The sequence below is a fragment of the Stegostoma tigrinum genome, chromosome 21 (genome assembly GCF_030684315.1).
Source record: "Stegostoma tigrinum isolate sSteTig4 chromosome 21, sSteTig4.hap1, whole genome shotgun sequence".
Classification (NCBI taxonomy): domain Eukaryota; kingdom Metazoa; phylum Chordata; class Chondrichthyes; order Orectolobiformes; family Stegostomatidae; genus Stegostoma; species Stegostoma tigrinum.
The window spans coordinates 50,578,245-50,600,787 of record NC_081374.1 but is presented as its reverse complement, the minus strand read 5'-3'; positions in this window follow the sequence as shown (position 1 = coordinate 50,600,787).

The window sequence follows — 22,543 nt, the reverse complement described above, 5'->3', positions numbered from 1 at the left end:
TACGATAAGCCGGTCTACTTTCTTCATTTCCATCAATTTAAGTTGGCTATCTGACCAAACTTACAACTTCCAAAGTTCAAATTTGGTCTTTTTTTCTTTTTGCCTTTCCTCTACTTCTCGCCATAATTCAAACTGTTTCACTGGCTTTTCTTTCTCTTCTGCCCTGGCTCTTCGTTCCCTTTCTTTTCTTTTGTTCTCTAACTCCTGCCTTTTAATTTCACTTTCTAACTTCAGTTGTCTTATTTGCAATTTATTTTTTTCGAACCGCACTGCTGTTTCTCTGGTATACATAAGAGATTGACTGACTCCTGTACAATTTCAGCTTTCCTCTTATCCCAAGTTAGAACCAGTCCTATCCTGTCTCTGAATTATAAACGTTTCTCCGTTTGCTGTCTTTTTAAACTTTCTTGGCAAATTTGGGAGGCATATTCAACCCCCCAAACCTCTGGAGCAATGTTAAGAGCTATTTCCCCACTTTTGATTTTACCAAAAACAAACAACAGAAATGAATCTGAACTTAACACTTCTCACTGCAGTTTTCTCAGACACTACTCCCCAAGTCTCTTGGGACACTTTATACCCCAGATGTTATCAAATCTAACCAAACCCATTCAGATCTGTTTAGATGAGTTCAGATCCGATAGACGCACCGGCCAGATCCTGGACACGAGCCCCAGTGTGTTCTCCAGCAGAGGTTGACCCCCTCCCCGATAACTAAAACTAAAACACTCAGAGAGGCTCGCTTCACCCTACAATCTGTTAAAAAAGTGTGAAAAGTGGTATAACCTGCCTTTCACCCTCAATCTGATTTAAAGGAGTGGTTAAATGAAATGACCTCCTGAGTCCCGCTCTATAATTAGCAAGTAACAAAGTGTATCAAAACAGAAAAGAACTTCAACATTGAAATAGACTAGTTAAAAGGGATAATGAAAAGTTAGCAAATAGGATTAAGGAGAATCCTAAGGCTTTTTGCACAGGGTTAGAAACAAGAGGGTCGCCAGAAAAAGGGTTGGTCCATTCAACGACAAAGAGGTAAATCCAAGTGTGGAGCCAGAAGAGGGAGGTGAGGCCCTAACCCCTGAATACTTTGTATCAGTATTCGCCAAAGGAAAGGAATTAGTGGAGGATGACCTCAGGGAAAGGACTGCGAGTCTCTGAACCAAGATGCTATTAAAAACGAAGAGGTGTTGTACATATTAAAAAGTATTGAGGTAGATAAGTCCCTGGGTCTATCGCAGAATATTGAGGGAGGCAAGAGAACAAATTATGGTCTGATTGTTGAAGAAGGATAGCAGGGATCATCCTGGAAATTATAGACCTGTCAGTCACACATCGGTCGAAGAGAAATTATTGAAACCGATTCTCAGAGACAAGACCAATATTCACGTAGATGTAGTTGGATTTATTCGCTATCTGCAGTGTGGTAATATACCAGGGGAGGTTGTGCCTCACTGACTTGATCATGTTTTTTGAGATGATGAAGATGCTTTCTGAGGGAGAAGTGGTTGGTGTCGCAACAGATTTTAGAAAAACTTTGACAGACTGGTGCAATCAGTGAAGCCTCATGGTACCGGGGAGAGTTGGCAAACAGGATGCAGAACTGGCTTTTATCATAGGAGACAGAAAATAGTGGTGGAAAGATGCTCTTTGGAATGGAGATTTGTGACTCGTGGTGTTTCACACGGATCAGTGCTGGGACCTGTGCTGTTCATTGTCTCCATCAAGGATTTGGAGGAAAATGCAGCTGGTCGAATTTGCAAGTTTGCTGATGATACAAAGATTTCTGGAGTTAGGGATCATGTGGAAGATTGTCAAAGGGCACAGTAGGATAGAGATCACTTGGAGACATAGGCAGAAAAAAGACAGATGGAGTTTAACCCAAAGAAATATGTGGTGATTTTGGAAGGTTCAGTACTTGTGGGCATAATACAGTGAATGACAGAACTCTTCGGAATATTGATTTGCAGTAGGATCTGGGTGTACAGGTCCACAGAGCACTCAAGGTGGCACCGCAAATAGAGAAGGTAGTAAAATTGGCCGATGGCATGCTTACCAACATTGGAAGGGACGTTGAGTACAAGGATAGGGAAGTTTTGCTGCAGCTTTGTAGAATTTCAGTCAAGCTGCACTTGGAATATTGCATGCAATTCTGATCATCACACCATCAGAAGGGTGTGGATTATTTGGAGAGTGTCCAGGAACGGTTCACCCGAATGTTCCCTGGTATGGGGGATTTTACCTTTGACGAAATATTGGACACGATTTCATTTGTTTTCAATGGAAGTCAGGAGGTTGAGGGGCGACTGGTAGCAGATGACAAGTTTATGATTGGCATAGCTTGGAAAGTATGAAGGATTTTCCCAGGGTGGAGAGATCATTTACCAGGGGACACAGGTTCAAGTTGCAAGGGGGGAATTTTAAAAGAAATGTGCAAATTAATTTTTTCACACAAAGGGTGGTACATGCCTGTAACATGTTGTCAGACAAGTTGAAGGAAGCAAATACATTAGCAGCATTCAAGAAGCACCTGGATGAATACATGAGCAGGAAAGGAATACAGAGATATGGATCCTGTCAGTGAAGGCAATTTTAATATAGAAGAGTAAAATGTGGCATGGCAGTCTTGGAGGGCTGAAGGGCCTGTCCCTGTGCTGTCATGTTCCTTGTTCTTTGGTGCTGGTCCAGTGGCCCTCGAAGACATTGCTCGCTGGGCAATCAAAATGGTCGGTAAGGATAGAGTCCATTTAACTCCTTCTCCTCCTATTACCTTGCTCAGAGCATCATGAAGCATTCTACTCATTCTCTTTCCCAGGCCCGAGCTCTGTGGCTGGTAGGGGATATAATACTTCAGATTATTCCCAAGAGTTTATGTGCTTCTCTCAGGCACTTCCCTGTGAAGTGGGACCCTTGGTCTGAGTCCAGTTGGAGGGGAAGACCCCCACCAACCTGGGGGTTATTTCAGAAGCCAGTCTTTTTGACACCGAGGCTGGCGTAGAGCCCTTTGTGGGGAAAGCTTCTACCCGTCGGGTAAACTGGTCAAAAATGAACAGACAGAATTTCTTTTTCTGACTTTGTGGGTCAGAACTTCTGCGGAATAATCATCAGACCTGAAACGTGAACATCTTATGGTCTTATGATCAATGTTACCAGGTTTTGTTTGCCATGCTCTCGAGCTGCTGTCTGAACTTTAACTGTGCGACTGCACAGATAAATAAGTCAGAGCAGCAACTTCAATTGCGTTGTCTGTGCCCATAACTGCTGGAAGGTGCACACAGAGTTAATGCAATGATGGAGGTTTGCTCATGTTCAAGTGTAATATACGAAATGTATGACATCAACTAGCCACAAAAGAATGAGGCTGCCAGATACTGTGATGTGCAAAACCACAGGCTTTGTCCTGCTCTCCGTGTGTGGATGAATCCCATTCCGAGCCTTTCCCTGACTTATCAGCCCCTAATGGATTAATTTCCACACGAAGATATGTCGGATTGTGAGAGTGTTCAGCAGCAGAATTAAAGTACATGGGAGAAGGGGATTTAGCAAGTTGTCAGAAAAGAGCAAACCCAACCCAACCAAGTGACCGTAAGGTCCACAGATGCTGGAGGCCAGAATCAAAAAAATTGGAGCTGGAAAAGCTCAGCAGGTCAGACAAAAATGTTTCAAGCTGAATGCAATCCCTGACGAAAGGACTTCCGTGTTCCTCCGCCCTGTCTGACCCGCTGTACTTATCCAGCTCCACATTTATTGGCCCCAATCCAACAAGGTTCAACTAAATAGCTTTCGTTCCTCAGACACAGCCATGATCTGCTCTCAATTATCTCCCCAGGTTCCTGGGCAAGTTGGAGGTAAAGTTTTTACAAATTGACTGTCATATTATTCCCAGCAAGACGACTGTTGTTTCCTTGGTACATAATCTTTCCTTGTCAGTCCCTGACAATGGCTTGCCACACATTGATCAAAAGTGAAAGTTACAGTGAAGACAACTGAACAGTCGCAGGTGCATGACTCACCACAAGGAGAACACTCCACATCGGGGTCATGTCAAGGAAATGTGTTTGGAAATAAAAGTAAATGATTTGTCTCAACGTAATATCAGTGAAAATGACTAATTGAAACACCACTACCATACCTACAAGTTGAGGAGTGATACAGGTGGGAGGCGACACTATTCCCAGGATCGAATCACAATTGTTGTGAAATTAATTGAAAGAGAATAAAACAAACAAGCTCAACATGATCTGTCAAAGAATACTACAAATTGATGTTTGCACTCTATCACAAAAAGAAACAGGGTTAATCACAGAATAATTTTGACAAAATCAACTCTTTTTGCTCGAACCGGAAGACAGGGGAGCCAAGCCCATTCAGCACATCTAATTTGCTCTGTTGTTCGATTTTGCATAATGCATTTCTCAACCCTATTCTTCTGCCTTCTCCTTCTATATCTCTTGCCTAAATAAGAACCCATCATCTCTGTCTTCAAGACACTCAATGATTTGGCGTGCGCATCCCTCTGCAGCAATGAGTTTCAAAGGTCACCAACGATTTGGATGATGAAATGCTCCCTCATCTCACTTCTCACGGGCCGTCCCTTCAATTTGACTCTTTCTACACCAACTCCCCCGCAACTGGTCCAAAGTTTCTCTGATTAATTGAGGCACTATCACTCCATTCACTCTGCCCAGACCTCTAAGTATTCTGCAAGTTTAAATCAGAAATGGCCCATCATTCTGAAATCCACTGAGTACAGACATGGAGTCCTCAACCACTCCTCAAATGACAAATCCTTCATTCCCAGGATACTTCGTGTCAAGATCCTCTGGAACTCTATCAATGACAGCATATCCTTCCCTCAAGATGTCGCCCAAAACTGTTCACAATATTCCAAATGTGGCCTGACCACACCCTTATACAGCCTCAGCAGTATATCTCTGCTCTTGAATTAAGCTCTCTTGAAGTAAATGCAAAAAGGTCATTTCACGTTCTAAATGCCAACTCAACCCACCTATTCACCTTAAGAGTATGATAAACCAAGATTCTCAGTCCAATTTTGCTTTGTTATTCTGAGGCCTTTCCTCATTTAGAAAATAGTCTATGCCTGCATGTTTCCAACTAAAGTGTATAACCTCATACTTTCCCCACATTGTATTCGACCTGCCATTTATTGATCCACTTTCCTCCCCAATCCAAGTACTTCTACAGCCTCTCCACTTGTCCCACTGACGTGCTCCTCTGCTTATCTATGTGTCATCTGCAAACTTTGCAACAATACCCTCAGTTCCATTGTCCAAATTGTGAATGTATGACGTGAGTACTTGTGTTCTCAACACCACATGCTGCAGACTTCCATGAGCTTCCGGCTGCTGTCCTGAAAAAAAAGACCCCTGAGTCCCTAACCCCTGCCTTATGCCATTCAGCCAAATCTCTATCGATGCCAATGTATTGCCCTGAACATCATTTTCTCTTATATTATTTCGCAGTCAGAATTATCAAAGGCCTTCTGAAATTCAAATCCATCACATTTACTGGCTCTCCTTTGAGTAACATGTTCATTTCCTCTGAAAACTTTCCCACAGATTTGTCAGACATGACCTCCCCTTGTTGAAGCCATACTGAATCTGCCGTATGTTAACGTGCACTTCCAAGTACTCCACATCTCATCTTTAAAAATGGACTCAAAAATCTTACCGGTGACTGAGGTCAGGCTAACTGGCCTATAATTTCCTGTCTTCGGAAATAACAGTTCTCGGGCTATCAAAAAAAATAGAAGAAGAAGCATGAAGAGGGTCAGGCTCACAAAGATCCAGGATTCATCTCTTTTTCATTCCATTGTCGAAATTGAGGTTTTGGAGTTGATGCTGTTCGATTCAGCTCTCTCTCTCTCTCTCTCTCTCTCTCTCTCTCTTTCTCTCTCTCTCACACTCTCTCTCTCTCTCTCTCTCTCTCTCTCTCTCTCTCTCTCTCTCTGCTGCTTCTGCAAAATCTGGAATTCTCTCTCTCTGCTACGAGTTTCATTCTGTTGGTGTTCCTTCTTTGGAAAGTGAGACGATAGAAAGTGAGTGAAATCTGCTGCGATTGGTATGTTTATCAGTGCTTCTGTATTGGAAGAATTGATGATGAGCGCTAAAAAACTAAATGTTTTAAGTATTTCAGTAGAGTTAAGGTTCAGCTAATTCTTCCTTTATTGTCTGTAATTTCATGGTGGTGAATGAATAAAATATGCTTTGCCTGAATCCTCATAGTTTGACGAATCAAATCACATCTGTAGCACAGTGCCTTACATTTGCCATGAAACATGGTACAAGGTACGATCTCGGCTTTATCCTTGATGATGTTTTGAAAGGGTCTGATCTGGGCTGGTCCATGACACTATGTACATCATTTGAGTTGGAGGTTGATCGGCAAATTCCAGCAGACGTTTTCAAATTGCCTCATTGAATACCTCAGCAGCATTTCGTCTAAAAATCAAATTAATTGCTTCCAAAGTGAAATGAATGTATCTGCAAAACCAGACATTGTTTTGTCCGTCTGCTCTCTGAAGGCCTTTCAAAAACATTCCTGAATTCATTTTCCCTGAACTATTTTGCAGAACTCCTATCACAATCTATAAGGTACATGTTAGGAATGAGGTGGATTTACTCTGAATCATCCATTTTTGATGTAGTTCCCTCAGCTCTGACAACGAGGTCAAGTACCCTTTTCTTCCTATAATGGTGTATGGGGGAACAGATTGTACAGAATGAATGTGCCCATTTCTCTGTCACCCTTTTAACCGTTAATTATTTCAACGTTTTGGTGCATTACTACCCTTCCCCTTTGTTTTTTCACATACAATTAGTTTCATGCACCACTGGATGCAGAAAAGACTTTCAAAATCTCAATGTGGTGTGATATGCTAACAGATCTCTGACAGTGTTGTTGCTAACAGATCAGTTCATACCTTTCCTGTCTCATGCTTCTCAACACACTTCATTAAAGATTTTGCTGTGACCTCAGGAAAATTTACTTTCAGACAATGTATTGCTTGTAACCCAAGGATCATGATATTGGTGGAATGCACAGACTGTAGCCCTGAGCTGATGTTCATGTTGTTTTTCTTCAGTCCAGGTACTGACACAGCTATCATGCTGTAAGTAACATTCACTTCTCCACTGGTTCACTCACAATCACTCATAGCCCATATAAACTTGCCCTATTTTCTTGTTCAATCTGTTCAATGCACTGTAGGTCACAATTTGATGATTCATGGCTCATGAAATTCCAAGCGTAGACATTTTGTGAGAATCTCAGGCATTCTGTGAACATTCAAAGAATACCAATCATTTTGTGAATTCAAACAGAAAATCTCAGGTTAAGAAAGAGCAATAAAACAAATAAGTTCAGCATGAAATAGAAGACAGGAAAAAATATAGCTGGAAGAGATCTACCATTTTTTGAGGCATTTTCAGTCCTGGAGCTGAGTTCCTCAAAGGTTTGGAGCAGTAATTGATATTTTAAACACTGTTACGTTGTTTTGGAGTTTTGGAATAAAACAGAGCAAAACAGCAGCACAATAAAACAGGTGGAAGAGAGAGCAAACAGGGACCACACGGGAATTGAAATGAACAGCGCAGTAACCCTGCACAGTGATGTGACAAGGCAGTGACCGTCTCTGCTGGCTAGTTTCAAATACCTCTGGACATCGGAGCTTGCTCTAAGAAAAATAAACAACCAGTGAAAATCAGCTGACTAAGGAGAAACCTGTACAGAGTTTTTTTGCACTGTATAGGACACTGTTTAGGCCACTTCTGGAAAACTACATTCACTTATGCTCTCCCTGCTGTGTGTGAAGGATGTCGTGAAACTTGAAAGGGTCCGGAAAAGAATTACAAGGACTGTGCCTGAGTTGGGAGGTTCAAACAATCGGGAGAGTTTAAATCAGCCGGGGCTATTTTCCGTGGAGCTTTGGAGGCTATGGGGTGATGTTGTTTAACTTTATAAAACCATGAGGGGCAGAGATGGGGCTGATATGAAAGGCCGTTTTCACAGGGCAGCAGATTCCAAAACTAGAGGGCAGAGGTTTAAGGTGAGAAGGGGGAAAGATTTAACAGTGACCTCAGGGGGAACTTTTTCATGCAGAAGGTGGTGTGTACATCGAATGAGCCGTCAGACGAAGTAATGGAGGCTCCTGCAATGGTAACATTTAAAAGGCATTTGGATTGGCGCCTGAATAGGAAGGGTTCAGAGGAATATGGATGAAATGTTGGTAAATTGGACCAGATTAATTTAGGATATCTGGTCAGCATGGGTGAATTTTACTGAAGGGTCTTCTTCCTCGCTATACAGCTCTCTGACTCTGTTTGCATTGTTGTTACTGAATGGTCAGACTTTTATGAGAATGTCTCAGAAGCAGCATGGAATATAAATTTGATTTTAATAGTTCTGAGTGAATTATACCACAGTTGGCAAAATACAGTTTCAAAAACAAATGATTTAATCTTTGATTTAACCATTGAGATCAGAATTCCACAGCTGAATCTTGTTACTAAATATGTTACATCCCAACAGGGAATTGACTGTCATGACACGCTTAGCCTTTTTTAAAGTGTGATTTTGTAACCACAATGTTCTCATTGAGATTCATCAGTGTACAAATTGAATGCTCTGAGAGACTGCTGACACAAAGTTTAATGCAGTGAGATTCTCTGCATCAAAAAGACACAAACTCCTTGTGATTGAAATGCATTATCCGATCGACAGTGTCTTGAAAATACACGACAATACACTTGGTGTTGTTGGAATACCAGGTAGGTGTGTCATAAAATAGTCAAACTTCTGTAAAATTGAGATGGCATCTGGTTTTCATTCAGGGAAGGATATATTTACATCCGGTTCTACTGTTTATCATGATACAGGGACTGAATCAATGACATTGCTTTATGGAGATAAATGTGTTGAATGATTTTTACTGTTTGATTCTGTGCTATCAAAATGAACATCAGTTTGCATCTCATGGTCTGATATCAGACACTGGGGAGGTGGTGTACGTATTACAATAGGCTTCTCTCAACAATACATTACTAACATGTAAGGTTAACCAATGTGAATGGCGTACATGAATAGGAAATCACTCTGGTTAGAAATGTGCTGAATAGATTTCGAGACAGTAGATACCTGAACTGAAGATGTATTTTATTGGGATGTGTCACTGAAAGATTCCCTTGTCTGTGGGCTATTAGCTGGAATAAACAAGTTAGTTCTATTTCCAAAATAATCTTTTGGTAATGCCAGTCAAAGCAGCAGCACCTGCATATTTAATAGATCATAAATATTGCAGCGAGATTAACATATCTGATCTTTCGTTATAATTGTACTGAATGAAATGTGTTGCTTTCATCATGCGTATGTTCTTTGCTGCATCAGTGAAGCTTGTTAACTATTTATTGTCAGATAAACAAATGTATAGAGTTGCTGCAGTGTTCACCTTCACATTTGGGTGAGAGAGTGTTCTGACGGAACGTTTTGTCGTGTCCACCTGGGCGGAGGTGTGGTCAGTTCAGATGCAGGAGGGAAGTGATTGTCAGTTCCGCGTGGGATGCTGGGGAATGGTACCCTGTGGTGTAGGAGGGTCGGGTGTGGGTCAAGCAGTGAATAAAGGAAGTGTTTTCATGTCTTAGAGTTATAAAGGGGCCGAGGGCAGTGCAGTTGTAGCTGGGTGATGTAAGTATTAAGTCGATTCAGTGGTTGCTCAGGTGATAAACCACGTACTAATAGTTTGAATGTACCTGGAGTAGTTTCTTTTGAAATTTTTTTTGGAAAAATTCACTTTAGATACAGGCTTCGGAATGATCCACGCATGCCAATGTCTTCAGTGTGCTCGTTATTCACAATTCAGCCGGTTCTGAGATGTTATTACACACTTCAGAAATAGCTGCAACCTGATGCCAGGCTTCTTCGAGTTGGGACGCTACCGCTGGGACATGCCACTACTGTTGCTTCAGAATGTGCTATGACGGGGAATCTGTGGGCTTCTCAAGCTCAAATCCTATCTATACTGGCATAATGACTGTCCAATCACTGGGAAATCTATAGCATTAAGCCCAATGAATAAACATAGTCCAAGTGATGGTCTCATCATCCATACTGAACAGAACCAGTTAAAATATTGGGAAAAGAAACAAAATGCATGTAATTGTCAGAAAAAAATTCAGAAAATTGGATAAGATGGAGATGAAATGAAATAAAAAGAAATTGGTACCAAATGGTGTACAAGAGAAACGAGCCAAGAATATAAAAGTAGATAATAACAGATTCTATTTCAAAAGCATTTACCAATGTGAGTGTCAGTCCTGCACAGTGTGAGACTCGAGAATTAATAGAATTAAATGAGGAAAAAGTTGATGATTTGAATTGGTATTTTGGATCAATCTTCCCTGTAATAGTTATGGTTGTAAAAAAGGAAAGGAAGCGATTGAAGAACCCAAAAATATCGCAAAAAATCTGTTCAAGGCAATTGAAGTAATAATGTCATCTGAGATCAGTCTTGCATTGAGCCAAATGTTCTAAAAATACCCTTGTTTGAGGGAGGGATGGCCCCATTTAATTAGAAGATAGCAAATGCAAGTCATTCATTCAAGAAGGGAGGCAGAAAGTGGAATGTAGAGAGCAGTCGACAAAGTCTTCTCCCTTGGGAAATATGTTTGAGTTCTTGGAGATGGCACCTACTGTCGTGATAAAAGTCACAGATTGGATGGGCAGGGCTGGGATTTCAACTGGCATTTCATAAGTTGCAGCATCATAATCTATTGCAGAAATTAAACACTTACAATTTAGGTGTTCTCAATTTGGAACAGATAGTTGATTTTTTTTTGCTGCCGACTGAAAGTAGATAATGTTGTGAAGAGGACATAAAGAGGCTCCAAAGAAAGACAGATAAGCTACACGAATATGCAAATCTACTGGAAATGAAGCATGATTTGTGCAATCTGAGATTTTCACATTTCGCAAGAAGAACAAAATGAGCAGATTATCTCGAGGCTGTGAGGCTGCAGAACACCGAGAGTCAGATAAAGCAGAGTGCTCTCGCACAGAAGGTGCAGTCAGTACAAAATTCTACAATGATGTTCGAATAATATCTGCAAGGATTGCTTCTTTTGCTTAAAATTTTGCATCATTGAAGGCTATGCTTGAAAGAGATAATGAACTGTTCTAAAACACAGTGCTTGAAAGGGGAAGCTGTATTGGTTGAAAGGAACAGACCTGGCCACTGCATGCATTGTGTAAGCAATATTTTACAAAGGCTGTAACTGAAGGTTGAATTGCAGGTGATTCAGAAGTGCGTGGGCACAGCGAGACACCAAGAAGCCCATTGATATCTGGACTAACGACGAATTATAAATTATAGAGAACAATTTCCTACCAACAATGTCATAATTAGCACTCAGCATCAAGCGAGGAAGAGGTTGCAAAGAGACAGAGGCTTCAGATCTGGTCCAACTCAGAGAAAACTCTTTCATACCTAAGAACGACATTGATTGGAAATCTAAGGAAAACAAGCTTATATTTCATGCAACAATTGCAGGAAGATGTGACCGTAAACTGAAGACGCAGGAGATCAGGTGGATATCTTTTACAAATGCTTTGGCAGGTCATGACATCATTGCCAGATTTGTTGTTTTCGTCTGTTACATTCTGAAATTACCATCTAAAATTGTTTTAATTTATTTTGTTCATTTGTGATTCCTGCTGGTACACTTCTTCGCCATGAAGTTCTGAATGTGTGAGTTTTGATCAACAAAAGTATTGCAGTGCATTATTGTCCCAGAGAATGGTTTAACACACATTTCTGTTGTTTTTCTCTCTCCTTTTACAGTTAATTTAGTGGCGATGTTGATCCTGTCTCATGGAAAATGTGGCCTTTCTACTTGTACCACTTGCTTCCTGTTGGCTTTGGCAATGAAAGATCTATTATTTATTATCACAGAGGTTATACTGTGGTGAATCACTTAATACTATTTCCCATCATCTTTCTTTCTCATTAAACCTGTGTGCAGTGTCAACCATGCTCTGTGTTGTGTAACCATGGACTGTTCAGTCTGGTTCACCATTAATTTCACCTTTGATCGATTTGTGGCGATTTGTTGTCAGGTCCTATGGGCAAAATATTGCACAGAGAGAACAGCAGCTACGGATTTAGCAACAACACGTTGTTTCTTCTGTTTGGTGTTGGATTTCAGCTGGCATTTCATAAGGTGCAGTATCATAACCTATTGCAGAAATTAAACACTTTCAATGTAGTTGCTCTCATTTAGGAATAGTTAGACCTCAGTATTTTATACTGCAACCTGGAGATGTAATAGACAATGTGCCATGGTCCTGATACATCATACCAAGATATCATACTGATATTGGATGGGTGTTATTTAATTATTTTTATAAAATTTCAACTCCATTGCTCTATTTATTTTAATGTTGTTGCTGAAAACTCTAACCATAAAACAGATATTAGTAAGTAATCACATCCGTGAAAGACTGAGAGGTCAGAACACCAAAGATATTTGCAGTGAGACAGAAATAGAGAGTAGGAGGACTTCTGTGATTTTGCTCTTCAGCACATCCAGCAGCTTCATTCTCCTGTGGTTGGTGCGTGTTGTAGAATTTTTATATTATAGCATTACAGGTGCAAATGGAGGAGATTATAACCATTCTGAATTCATATGACAAAGAGTTGGACTGATGCTGCGTAATTTGAATTGTAGCACAAACACATTCATTTATGGAACGTTGCAGTCCAAGTTTCGAGAGCAGCTCCTGATTGCAATGCAGTATCCCATCAAATTAATGCTTCGACTGATAAGGAAACAGACTGACTGAGCAACCAAGGTACATGTCCGAGTGCTTTTAGTCCATTACTGTCAAATACATTGCAGGTTCCCAGTTATATACATGACAAAGAACTGTGCAAAGTCATCAAAATGTTGGGGGCGACATTTCAACACTGTTGCCCTCATCCAGGCTTTCCATTGCCTCTTGCAAAATTCTATGACAAATTTACTTCACACAAGTTCCATTTTTGATACCCATGTTAATCCTATCTCATAAAACTGCAGTTTTCCATTCACTAACAATTCTATCCTATAGGTTCTACACGTTTCTACAGGTTGTTAACCTTTCTGGCCTGCAATTTCTTGTTTTGTATATGCAATCTTTATTGAATAAGGCAGTTGCAATATTCCAAGCCCCTGTCACCACACCCATGTCTCGGGAACACTGTGCATTTTTGTCCTAATTTTGACGCTAACTTTCACAAGATTCATCCATGCATCCCATCTGGAAATGTTTCTTGGCACCTTTACACAAAATGTTCTATCCAGATTACTCATCAAATTCCAACCCTTCCCAACCCTTAACTGACCATGGCCTGGTTCACATCTCCCTCATTGATAAATCGTTACATTTCATTTAATGCAACATGAAAACTTACGATGACCTTCCTTACAATCAAACAGAGCATTGAAAATTAGACAAACACTGAATCACACCAAGCAAAAATCCAACTTACATGCTAATCACCAAACCTACCCTGAAGAATAGCTGAATGTGCTGAAGGATTAATCTATCCTCAACCCAAACACAGCTGTAAATTTAACCACTGTTTTTACGGGAACTGAAAATCTAAGGTGAACCTCATATTAATTGTTACCCGATCTCTAAAATTAATGCTGAATATGAGGGTGAAATTTTAACCTGACACTGAATTTAAACATCAATCAAACCACATTCCTTATTGAGATTGTATCCAAATTCCAAAACATGAAAGAAAAATCTGCAAATCCATCCTAACCCTTTAATTAATGATTATCTTTATCCAAATGAGAATTCCAAACTTATGTCAAAAATTGTGTGAAGTTTGAACTGGACCCATGCCCAACCATCCCCTGAAACCTTGGAATTTTTCCACAAATGCCTATTGAAACCTTCACCTATAATGGAGTACTAAACTTAACTTTTCACTAGTTTTCGCCAAATGTTACCCCAACCCTTCAGTAATGACCTGTAAGCCTGGTTCTAACAACAGAATTAGATTTTAGTGCGAGGTACCCTCTGGTGAGTCACTGAATCAGTGCCATTTAGATTGGCCCTGAGAATTTCCCATATGAGACTGTCTCTTGTTCTGTGAGAAGTAATGGGAGGGATGGCCGATGGTGGGAGCTGTGGGGGTCATAGCTGGAGAACGTACAGACTGTATGGCCTGCACATCCTCAGGTCAAGTCACATTGCACGTACTACAGACCCTGGTCCCCCCACTGCCACCTGTGACACTGGTTGTTTCATTTACTCAGGGAATGATGATGTGTTGCATGCAATTTCTACATGGATCCTGGACAGGTGGAACAATTTCGGTGAAGTACATTTCTGTGGAACAATGATGAGGGTGTAAAGTAGTGCTGGTGCCAATGGTCATGCATTCTAAGTGTAATAGCTGAGGGAATCAGAGGAAGGAGGAATCAGAGAGATTGAAGGTCGTCAAAGAGATTTTTGGCTGAGTGGCTGAATGAGTTTGAGATTTGACTTGAATGCCTGTGAGTCACTTGTTTAAGGAATATTTATCCTTGCTACAATTTACATACTTATAATGGGATAGGGGTGATTGAAAATGTAATGGTTTACCTGATTCCACTGTGGTCAAGTGATGGATTTAGTTCCCAGGCAGAAGTTCACTTCTCATCTTATGGATGAGAGCAGTCCAAATCACCCGACCCCCACTGTCCCCCTCCCAGCACAACAAAATGTAAATCATAGAGATAGCACAGAAACTAATCTTTATATTTCTGAAAGACAAGTACAAGGTGCTGTGCTCCCAGAATGATTCGATTTGTCCACCATTCAGCTTTTGTACAAACACACTTTACTCTTCTCATACACTTAAAATACAACAAAAAGATTCAGCAACACTTTATCTGGCTGAAGCACTGAATAAGAGAATGAATTATTAAACAACCAATCACCAACTAAGCAGCATCATTTCGGCAGTGTGCACTAAACACTCACATGGCAAAGGCAGTTCACCAGCCCAATCATTATTCTCACATTCTGTCTCTCTCCAGTCCATTCGAATGAAACACCAAAAGAAACAATTTGCCCCTTGTGATTTCCAAGAAGAAGCCCCTCTGTCTAAGCTATCACTCCACAACAGGGAACTCAACTTTAAGCTCGAGCAGCCGGCAAAAACCAACAACACATTGACAGCAAAACCAAGACAACTGACCCTGTTCACTCATGATTCTAATCCATGGAGAACTCAAAGCTCTTTACCAACTGACGGTCAGAAGGAGACTTTTCGACACCACTGTGACAACAGCACTCCACATGAGGAGCAGATCATCTCTTAAAGGCACAGTATCATCATATTCTTCCAAGCTGTCAAGATGAGAGTGTTGACCGACGAGGTTTCATTTAGGAGAATTAGTTGGTGATTTATGTATAATCGATAAAGCAAACAAGACGTGTTTTTTATTCCAAATGTGCAACATTCTTGGAAACACGAACAGCATTGATTCGAATTGGTTTGATTTCAGTGAGTAGGAGAATCTTGAGCTTGGGTTCTCCGATGAGGGGTCAGCAAATATGGGCTGAGGGGATGATAAATTTCTACAGTTAAGGTGCCGTCAATATTTTGGATTTTGAACAATGAAAAATTCTTGGTAAATTTGTTGTAGATTTTCTTGGAAGTGTCATATTCTGTTCATAATGTTGTCATGAAATAAAACCTGCATGGAACTTAAGGGCACTGGTGAATAAATATATTTTGAGGCACAATGATTTTCATAACAGAGAAGCCATGGGATCAAATATTGGAAGAGGAGAATCCCAAAGCAACTCAATGAGGTAACAATGAAATAAATAGCTTTCTTTTTCAGATAATGTTAGTTTTGTGTTAACTAAAGGGGTGACTCTAGTGAGAACTTCCCTCTGTTCCTCGGGTCAGTTTGAACACAAGATGCTTGAGGACAATTGAAAGATATTCGTGCGTTTGTTGGACAATGAAACTTCAAGCTGACATTTCTCTGCAGTTTTACTGCAAGGTGAGGATGAGGAGTTTATGATGCCAGCAATTAGGTCATCTGAGAAGCCAGCTTTGATGTGCATGAATGAGATTAGTCCATGGGCTGTACAAAAATTTCACAAGTTTTAGCTCAGCTAAATATTTTTGTTGTGTAACAATACACTGTTTTCCATATGTGGTCCAAACAAGGGAAGCAATGATCCAGGTGCGGGCCCAATGTATTTAAATGAAGTTTGGAATGGTGCACCATGCACCAGGTATAAGGAAACAGCGCCTGTCAAAATGATGTTGCATCTGAAATGTACGAAAAAAATTACAAAGTGCTTAAGCACAGCAAATCAAACAAAAATAATTTGATACCAAATGACATGAGATGCCATCAAAAGGAAGTGGCTAAAGTGGTCTTACATACAGTTTTATTGAAAGGCCCACCGAAAAGGGTTTGAGGGCTTGTCAAATCGAATTGTAGAGGAAATTGCACAGCTGTCAGCACCATGAACCAGAATGCACTGATTCCAACGATGGGTTGTCCAATATTGTACAATATTCTTTCAGCTGGGATTGTTTGGGAAGATCTCATTTTTGAATCATTTTCCAGCTTCAGATGCTGACATGAAAGAGACAGTCAAAACCACTCAGTTTTGTGAACAGTATACCAGAATGAGCATCAGACACCACTGAGAGAAAACCTGTCATTTGGAACTGTGATGTAATGAAGGATAGATCAATGGTGGAGATCTATTGATATAGAATGATTTTAATAAGAGCAACCTTGATTTGATTTGAGATAACAAGGTGTAGAGCTGGATGAACACAGCAAGCCAACCAGCTTCACAGGAGCAGGAAAGCTAAAACTTCGTGTCTTGGCCCTTCTTCGGAAAATGAGTTTCTAAAGAAGGCTCCAGGCCAGAAATGTCTGCTTTCCTGCTCTTCTGATGCTGCTTGGAATGTTTTGTTCATCCAACATTGCACCTTGTTATCTCAGGTTCTCCAGCGTCGGCAGTTTCCAATATCCCTTGATTTGATTTGATTTGATCTCACTTATTCCCATCACGTTGGTTGAGCCTGTGTGAAAAGTAGTGTTTTACATGCTTCACAGACAGATGGTACAATAGAAGTGCGTCTGGGTAAAAGAACAGAGTGCAGGATTCTGTGTTACAGCAACTGGGAAGGTCAGAGAGAGATCACCATTCACAATTAAGAGGTCTGTTCTAACATCTGACAACAGTGGGGAAGTATCTGCTTTTTCATCTGTTCATACATGAATTCAAATTTGATAACGTATGCCTGACAGAATTGGGTGGAAGAGAGTATAACCAGAATGGGAGGGATCTTTGATGATGTTAGCTGATTTCCTGATGCAGCGGGAAGAACAGATGAAATCTATAGATGGAAGCTTGGTTTGTGTGTTGTGTTAGTCTGTGTTCACAACTCTCTGTAGTTTCTTGTTGTCTTGCGAGAAGCAGTTAACAGATCAAACTGTGATGCAACCAGATGGGATGCTTTCTATTGTGCTTCTATATACATTTGTCAGTCTTAGGTAGGCCCAATTTCCTTACCTTCCTGAGGAAGTAGCGGTGTTGTTGTACTTTATTGACTGTAGTGTCGATGTGGGTTGACCAGAACATATTTATGGTGATTGTCACTCCCAGGAACTTGATGGTCTCGAACAACCCCAACTCAGCACCATTGATTCAGACTGGGGCATGGCCTCCAGTCCACTTTCTGAAGTCAATGACCAGCTCGTTCATTTTGCTGACGTTAGTGCGAGATTGTTGTCTTTAGTTTATGCTGCTAAGCACACTTTCTCCTTCTTGTCCTCATCTCATCATTATTTGAGATCAGGCTTGCAACAGTGATGTCATCAGTAAACTTGTGAGTCAGGTTGGTACAGAATTTGCCCCCATACTCTGTGTGAATAGGGCATACAGCATGAGCCTGAGTATGCAACCTTGATATTGAGAATAATTGTGTATGATGGGCCATTGCCTATCGTCACTGACTGTGGCCTGTTGGTCAGAAAGTGGAGAATGCATTCACGGAGGGTTGTTGGAGAGCAGTGCCCTCGGTCACAGAGTTTGGAGACGAGTTTATTTGGAATTGTGTTGTTGAAGGTGGAATTGTAGTCAATATGTAGGAGACTGAAATAGCTATTCTTTTTGTCCAGACGATCCAGGGAGCAGTGCAAAGCCTTGAAGATGGCACCTGCCATGGGTCTGTTGCATTGGTAGGTGAATTCTAAAGGATCAGGGTAATCCGGGAGGCTGGTGTTCATGTGAGCCATGACCAACCTGTCCAAGTACTTCATAATTATGGAGGTCAGAGCCACTAAGCGGTCGTCATTGAGGCACGCTGCATGAATTTTTTTGGCATTGGGATAATGGTGGCGTTGTTGTAGAAGATGGGGATTTCAGATCGTAGTGAGGAGGGGTTGCAAATGTTTGTGAATGCTCCCACCAGCTGCTCCATGCTGGTTCTGAGTGCCCCGTCACTTTCCGTGAGTTCCCCCTGAAGAAGGCAGATCTGCGTGGTGCCCGGATGTATGTGTGTATCTGATATTGTTGGGATAGGTGACATCTTTTCACTGCCCTTCTGTTCAAAGCCAGCGTAGAAAACATTGATCTCAATTGGGGAGGGATATACTGTTGCCCACAAATCCGTCCGACTTTGCTTTGTAGCCTATTATGTTGTGTAATGGCAGTGGAATGGGATTCTCCAAACAGAGCTTGTCCACTTTGCCTATTCTTTTTCTTTATTTCTCCATCTTTCCCTCCCTTCTCTCAGCTTCCAACACCCGGCCTTGACCTCCGACTTCCAGACTCCGAAGCGGGAATGCCAGTGATCAGCGACCTGAAACTGGGACCTCAATAACCACTCAGCCGACCAAGAGTAAGTTTCCTCAGGTGAGAATCAGAATTATCATCAGGTTGGATGTAAGAAAATGAAACAGAGATGAACAATGTTCAATTCTCTGAAAAAGAAATCCTTATAACTGTACAACACATTTCCACCAGTCTGATGATTAAGAAAGTGCCACGGAAGAACATGATTCATTTTAAAGCAACTTCCTCAGAAACCGAACCACACATGGACTGATCTGTGACACCCTTCACTCTCCAAGAAAGAACTGAACAGCCTGTAAACTGCTCAAGTCATTGTGCTGGACCTTCCAGCAACAGCAAAACACAATTAAAGTTATTACATTACCAGTAAGGTGTAAAATGATAGCTAGCCAGATAAAACAATTCAGTACGAACTGCAGAAATAAAACAAAGTACTGTAGACGCTGGAAATCTGAATCGAAAACAGAAATTGTTGTCGGGGGTGGGGAGGTCTGTTGACCTGCTGTATTCACTCTGTTTCCCTCATCACAGATCTTTCGAGACCTGCTGAGTTTCTCCAGTAATTTCTGCTTTGTGAATGCCAGTAACACTGAATTTGCATACAAATGTTGTATTACGCTCGACATCGAGTTTGTAAGAACAAAGACATTTCACAGTAATGGCCAGCAAAACATAAAGACATGAGTAACGCCCCGGCCTACTGACAGCTGCCAGATTTGGGTCGTAAATTTATTTCATGAGCATAATCACTGGTTGTCCCATATTCTGTTACGGTGGGAAAATTCTGTCGCAGCTCAAGGACTGATGCATGGCTGACCCTATTTCAACATTTTTTAGACTGCCTTTCCCACTAGCATCAGTGGAAATAATTAAAGTGTTCTTTCATCAAGTTTCTGTATTCAAAGTTACAAATAAGCCTCACCCTGATTTAACTCATTTCCTAATATTGTGATTTTTTTTGACATAGGGTGTAATATTTTCATCAACGTGTACATGTTTCTGTAAGCAGATAAAAAAATATCTTTAACAGACAGCCTGCGGCAATAAACTTTGCAGCTTCTCTCCATAGTTGATAAAACTGCCGGACGTAGTGATGACTTGATTCTAACTATGGTCAAACAGATTACATATTCAAGTAATTTATTGAATTCTGAGGTGCATGGTTGATGATAGAAACATCCAAATTTCGGAGGCAATATATTCCCACCGAACTTTTCCAATTCCAAACAATTTCCCTTGACTTTTCATTAAACAAGTAACACAGAGCAAGGCAATTGCAAGGCAAAATTTCAGACAGCTTAAAGAATCCACGCTCTGCAACGCAAGAGCTGAGCATGTTGTGTTTTTGCCTCATGTTAGGTTTTCTTTCGGAATGAGTAGAAAATTTGTATTGCCAACTAAATGGAATAATCGACAAAATATACAGTTGCCTCGTTTGGCAGTTGCATAGGTGAATTTGACAGATTTACTGATGGGTCCTGAAAATGCAGTGGGAAATGCAGAAATGTCATTCATTGTTACAGCAACGCTCACCATAGAAGTAGTGACATCATGCAGTTCAAGACAGTGCACTGCCATTTGGTGATGAGCTGACATAGTTGGAGCATGGTGTTAATGGTGCTCTGGACTATTGGCTCAATTCTTATGCAGACCAATGATCCTGTTTTGAAACCGAGCCTTTATTTTTTCTACTTTTCATTGGCCCATGCATCCATTACCAAATGTTAATAAAATGTGTACAGACTGGGCTCCACGGGATGCTCTGCATTGTGCTGGATGATTTTCTGAAGAAAGGTCTAGAACCGAAACGTCAGCCTTTCTGCTCCTCTGATGCTGCTTGGCCTGCTGTGTTCATCCAGCTCTACTTCTTGTTATCTCAGATTCTCCAGCATCTGCAGTACCTACTGTCTCTGAAACAAGGTACTCTGTGTTAATTTCTCATCAAAATTTGTACGTTTATCATTTTGTCTCAGTGGCTAAGGTACGGTGTTTCAGTTTCTTGGAACTTCCATGATCACTGTCACAAAACTGGAACCTGACGGACTGAATGTAATTCAGCTGCACATTCAAATGCCTATGGCATAGGATTCTGTTTAATCACTGGGCAAACTATCTGTGAGCTGCTAGAAACTGCGCCCTGTGAACATTGAAGTTGAGCTGCGAAACAATATAAAGACGAAACGCATGTCCTTTCGCTGAGGAGTTGGCACTTCTGTTTTTGTTTTGATTTTTTAAACTTTGATAAAAAGCTGGTTTGAGAATGAAACAGAATAATTGACAAAATGTAAGTGTATAACACTAACAACTTTGGGATAAACAACTGAATTTGGAAGATTTACTGGTGTGTGATCAGTGGTTAAAGCGGAAATAATCTCATTCATGATCACATCTGTGCTCAGCAGAACATTCAGCAAGGTGTGCTGTGCCTGGTTCTATCAGGCAGTCAGAGGGTGAACAGGATTCAATCTTTACCACAAGCAGGCAAGGACAGAAAATGTGGGAGAAACTAAGCAGGTCTCTCAGCATTACAGTTATGAGCCCAGTGTCTCATTCTTCATGCTGGTCTCCCTTCTTGTTTTGAAATCCGAAGTAACAAACAAACCTTCTGAGGTGTTCACGAGTCATTTATGGACATCACACTGCTCTTTGATGCAGAGTGGAGCGTTTCCATCAACTTGTGGGTGTTTCAGATAAGACTACATAAACATTCTAAACAAGTGGTGAGGAGTGACACTGTTCACATTTTCTGTCTGTCTTTGAGAAAAGCTGCAGGCTGGTGTGATAACTTGCTCTGAACGACAGTCACAACAGGCTCACAACCCACTGGTGTGAGTTATAGAGGCTGAGAGTAAGACAGCATGGAAACAGAACCTTTGGCATACACCATCAGCTTCAAGGGGCGGCACGGTGGCTCAGTGGTCATCACTGCAGCCTCACAGCACCAGAGAACCGGGTTCAATTCCAGCCTTTGGCAACTGTCTGTGTGGAGTTTGCACACTCTCCCATGTCTGAGAGAGTTTCCTCCGGGTGCTCCGGTTTCCTCCCACAGTCCAAAGATGTGTCTGCTTGGTGGATTGGCCGTGCTAAATTTCATGTTGTGTTCAAGCGGTGTGTGGGTTATAGGGGGGTGGGTCTGGGTGGGATGCTTCAAGGGGCGGTGTGGACTTTTTGGGCCGAAGGGCCTATTTCCACACTGTAGTGGATCTAATCTAATCTAATCGTGCCCGCCCATCTAGTTCCAATTGCCTGCATTTGGTCTCTATCCCTCTAAATGCTTCCCATCCATGTATCTATCCAGATGCGTTTAAATGTTGTTATTGTTCCTGCTCAAACCTCTTTTTCTGGCAGCCCATTCCAAACAAAAACGCCATTCTCTGCGTGTAGAAGTTGCCCGTCAGGTCCTTCTTCAACCTTTCCCTTCTCACCTCTGCCTTCTCGTTTTTAATTCCCCATCCCAGGAAAGTTCTTTCAACATACCTAATGTCCGTCATTAGTTTATACACCTCAATCAGATCACCCGATATTCTTCTACATTCCAAGGAACAAACTCCTATCCTGGCCAACCTTCCCCTGTACCTCAGACCTACTCGTCCTGGCAGCATCGTCGTAAATCTTGTTTGCACACTGTCCAGTTTAACTTTGTATTTCATGTCAT